This window comes from Atta colombica, unplaced genomic scaffold, assembly GCF_001594045.1.
Source record: "Atta colombica isolate Treedump-2 unplaced genomic scaffold, Acol1.0 scaffold228, whole genome shotgun sequence".
In the NCBI taxonomy this organism is placed as follows: domain Eukaryota; kingdom Metazoa; phylum Arthropoda; class Insecta; order Hymenoptera; family Formicidae; genus Atta; species Atta colombica.
The window spans coordinates 1,132,479-1,137,843 of record NW_017259325.1 but is presented as its reverse complement, the minus strand read 5'-3'; the positions used below and the strand labels follow the sequence as shown (position 1 = coordinate 1,137,843).

The 5,365-nt window shown below is 30.6% G+C and overlaps 1 protein-coding gene across 1 annotated transcript in view; it reads right to left on the bottom strand.

Moving 5' to 3' along the window:
• LOC108688221 (suppressor of lurcher protein 1) overlaps window positions 1–5,365 on the bottom strand; it is a 243,342-nt gene that overhangs the window by 218,929 nt on the left and 19,048 nt on the right. The window lies entirely within an intron of this gene.

Below are 5,365 nucleotides of genomic sequence, written 5' to 3'. Positions count from 1 at the left end.
ATGTATACTGAAAAGTCAGCATTCATCCCTTGACTCGATTAATATTCGGACAGACCTGCTTTAAATATAATCTGCGGTTACATAATATATTCCACCATTCATTTCAGAGATAATTAAATTTTTAATATTTATCATCTTACATAGGTACACGCGCGTTTATGTGAGACTATAATGGAAAATAATCTGCGCGATTTAACGTGATTAACGTGACGCTTATTACACCCGAGTAAGTATATCGCAGGTACGAGAAACGCATATATCTCGTGTACGAGAATCAGGAAGCTCTACACATGGTGAATGTATGGGGAGTAAGGCAATCCTCTACTGTCCATTGTGCCGATATAACAAATGAACTCGGCGTGTGCATACGCCATCGTGCATGCGCATCAGCATGCACTCGCTATGAGTTCGCACGCACGAACGCTCGATACAAAGGCAACCGTGCAAGAAACGTCGTACTGAATTTTTGCGAGGATGCAGTTCGCTTCTCTGCTTCAGCTAACTCTCCGATACGTCCAACGCGTAGAAAGACCGATGTTCGCGATAATACTACGTATTGAACGATTTACCGATTCAATTCCAATATCAGTCGCGCGGAATTTGTAAATTATAGCACTTACGAATTCTGAATAGTAAGTACTTGAGATAATGTTCACTTTTTTTACTCAAAAAAAAAAAAAAAAAAAAAAAGAAGGGTAATTTTAACGAAGTTTAATTGTAGTAAAAAGTTAGTTAATACTAGTTCTTAGTATTATTTTTCTTTTTCAATGATTTTTATGCAAAAAGTTTATCAGTTCCATAAATTTTAATGTCTTTTTCCATGAATTAGATATATTGCATACATGATGTAAATACACACAATAGAGAATACGCAAAACGAATAGAGTTAATAAAATGAATGGAAAAACATATATTGACATGTAAATGAGAAATTCAAACTCGCACGACACAAAATACAGTCGATATATGTCATTTGTGATTCGAATATTATTATGCATTTTGAAGCCCACAACACGATATCTTTATGTCGATATGCAAATGGAAAGTGTCAAATGCTCCGCTTGGACCAATTTATGTACATATCACGATTCGACAATACATGTCAAATAGAATGTAAATAAATAGTTTTAAAAATCATGCTTTTATTATGTGTAATTAAAATATATGAAAGACATAGGTATAATAATTCAATATTAGATTCGACTTTTATAAATGAAGTTTACTGACGTAATAAATAGACTTGATATTCGTAAACGACATTAATCTCATTTTGCAGGAGATAGGAAATAGGCACAAAAGGTCGCATTGGGCCGAAAGGTCGCACAGGTCAAAAGTGCAATGTTTATCTTCGCTACATCGGCAACCAGGTTGATTTGCCGAATAAAATGAAATGATTGTCAACCAAATCTTAAATTGATAAATTTTTCTAATTCTCTCTATTTAAGATTAACGCTCTATTATTTACGATTTACATGTACATTATTTAAATATGCTATGTTTATGTTTAAATGGAAACTTTACTTTAACATAAACTGTTTAAAAGTTTTCTTAATTAAAATAAATAGTTAAAATAATAAAATACTAGCTTTAATACTAAAGATAGTGATGCATCCTATTATTTCTATTGCAATTTTGATTTAAATTTTTATAATTTTGTTATAAAAATTGTAACTCTCTTTTATAATAACTGTAACGCGAGATGATATGTACGCGAAATCTAATAAACCGTATGCTAATAAACCGTGTTTAAACGTTATTGTTTTTCGAGAAATTAGAACCACCCGGTACACATTAGGCTAGCGCAATATCAAGATGTAATAACATGCACGTGAGGCGTCAATCCGATATTTGCTTCAATGATATCGCAAAATCGTATAGTTTGCTCAAAATCGTTCGAAAAGCAAAATATATTTATAAAACATTGAAATATTTTATTGTATTAATGCAGTGTAATAATATCAGCGATTTGGTTTTATTTCAGTAAGTACAATCTTTTAAAAACTTTCTAATTATACATCTCCTCTTTATTAAAAATTTAATGGTCTCTTATTGGTCTCAAAAAGACCAACATGATCAATCTAATGTCTGTATCGATTGTGTGTGGGCGCCAATCTACAATATATTTATTCTTTTATAATATATATAAAATACATAAATAAGAAATATCGTTTTGAGCTGCAATAAAAAAATTGTCTCTATATTTTTTAAAAATAAATATTATAAATTAGAAATATATAAGAATGGATAGAAATTGAATACAGTAAATATAATTATTGTTTCTATTTCTATAAAATACACAAAGAGACTTATGAGATTAAAGAAGATATCCTTACAGGCGGCATTCCCGAATATTGTAATAACTCACACATCTGAAAAAAGAAGTGTCAAAAAATCACTTCGAATTGCTATCTTGTGCATCAACTTTCAGAGTTAGATTGTACATAGCTGGTAGAAACTGTTTTCGTTGACACATTGCATGGCTTACCTTGTCAGAAATAGTACCACCATATAACTCGTCGCGTACAAGAATGTTAGATAGAAGTTTCTCATGAACATAAAATTTCGTACCGGACAAAATGGAAAATGATACATGTCAAGTAAACAGAAATATTATCCCGTTTTCTTGTACAGTGGACGTGTGCCAATAAACATATCGCGTCGTTCCAGCATATGAAGAAAAAAGAACTAATACTAAAACTTGACATAGATATATCATTTTCAAGTAACCATATTTCATTTTTAAGTTTCCTAATTTTTTAATGTAATAATGAACTTGGTAGCAAACTAGTTGGAAATTTTTATTAATTCGTCAGCAAGACTAGAATATATAAATTTAATATTATAATTTCATTACGTATCTGTATTTAACAAAAATGACGATAATACTTGTCAGAAAAAAGGTTTAAAAAATTTGAAAATTTTTACGTACACAAAGTCTGGAATTTCCCGTTAATAAATAAAAATCAGATCACATAACTCCGTTGTATATGAACATTAAAAAATTTATTAATTGGGAACATTTTTTTTTCTTTATTAAAAAACAGGATATTTTTATTGAAAACTTCATTAAAGTAGATATTTTTATACACTGAAATAATTTCTTGAAAACACCATCAGTAGCACATTTTGCTAAATACCATATTATTTGGTACTATTGTATCAGTATTATTATATCGAAAAATATATTTCAGTTCTAATAAAATATTGTGTTGGCATATTATTACATCATCGTTTGCAAATAAATTATACATTTGTTCCACATTTCATCACTCATCATTATTCAAAATATAACGCAAACATTTAATAATATTTATTTATCAAGCCAACCAAAATATATGCATATTTTAATAAACAATAGCTATTCAAATGTGAAATGTGAACAAAATAAAAAATACTTTATGAATACTTATATTATTAAAATAACACATTTTATATAACACAACTTTATCAGAATGCAAAGATACGCAAAGATACTCGAGCGAATATTATATAATTATTAAAGAATTATTAAAGAATAATAAATATTTTCTGATAAAAATGGAAGAAAATCTTGATGTATATTTATAAAAAAATTATTAATCTGTAGAATCGAATCCATAAAAATAAAATATTAAAGCGTACATTTCCTATATCGTTTCACTTTTCGAACATGCTCAAATCAAAAAGAAACGATGCAAATGATTACTTATGTGTGCATACGGCTCAAAGACTTTCAGCAAATCGTTTTTCGTCATTCGTAATAGTAATCGTGACTTTGTTTTCTACATTCCGTATTGTCTTCGATGTAAGTAAATATCCGTGATATCGGTTGTGTCGCTCTTTGTCGTTCACGGAATGATGGGCGGTACACGTACAAAAGCCACACTCTTCGGCAATACGAAACCCAGAAAAGCTTTGAACTTGTTCGGAAACATGAATCTGTTACGCATGACACGGTTAACAAGAAGAGTTCAAAGAACATCAATGCCAGAACTATTACATAGAATAGGGGTAGTAAACAGACCCTCGCGACGAATGCAAGCACCAAAAATGTTTACTCTTGAAAACTGATAATACCAAAGTTTCCGATTAAATCTGATAACGAGTATTTGAAATTTGAAGTTAGTACGCGTCATGTTTTCTTGTCAGCAATCGAAAATTTTGGATCGAGAGTTTTTTACGAGTTTTTCCACTTTAAAATTTAAATTGTGTACTTCATCTTAGCCAATGCGAAAGTAACAATTGTGAGGAATATAATTTTGTCAAATATTATTTATAATTATCGCATTACGATAAATTAATTATTCACAATTAATTTATTATTTACACTCAAAAAAAGTAAAGAGAAATATTCCTATAATTATTTAAGAAAAAATACTTTTAAATCCTTATGTCCCAAGCAATGAAAGCTTAAAATGAGTTGATTTAGAAGAAAAGTTTCATAATTTGATTAAGTATAAGAATTACTAATTGATTAGGAAACAATGTCACATTCATTATGATCGGTATTTATAATAAAAGATTTATAATAAGATTCTATTAAATTAAGATTATAAAATCTTTCACAATGTCTTCACAACTAGCATCGTATGTGAAACGCGTAAGTTACAATGCAGCATTAATGCGATTTCCGACTGCTTTTCACGTTCGCATTGCGGCTTCGCACGACGACGAATCATTCCTACACGAAGCAGCAATTTAAACAGACAGCTCGGTATGTACTACGTACGACGGATTGCACCCTGTAGACAGATGAGTCGCTAAAGTTTACCGCTCTTGCGTGCGAAAGTTCCTGTCCTACGGAAAGCTGGGCCAACATTCGCGTCCGTTCACAACCTGTCTGGATCTCTACTACGACCTTGCGTGTACAAGAAATTCAGATAGCAGATTGCAGTGGTGCAACGGAAGCATGGCAGTAGCATCCCTGCGGCTACCCAGCCGCAACAACGAGCTCAGTAACGTAAAATAGTAGCAATGGTGCGAGAGAAACGCGAGAGGAGCGAGAACTCTTTTTAGCTCCCTTGAAAAGTCGTACAGGACTAGAATCGCTACATGTCGCTACTGGAACGAAGCATTAAAAATAAAGTCTCAATAAAAAAAAAAACGCGCATGATCTTGTGTCCTAAAGAAATTAACTTTGACTGTACTCTCGAGAAGTTCCTTAATTAATTAAAAGAGTTTGTAATGTTCTAACGTAAAGTTAATATATTATATTAAGATATATAAATTTGATATATAGAGCTATTATACTTTATACGCGGTTAATATATAAAATTTAAATTTTGTATTAGAATTAGATTAACCAGAAGCTTAAATTTGTAAGCGTAGAAAAGTAAGACAACGTATAAATTTGTTAAAGGAGTTTAAAATATATCTAGATATCTTA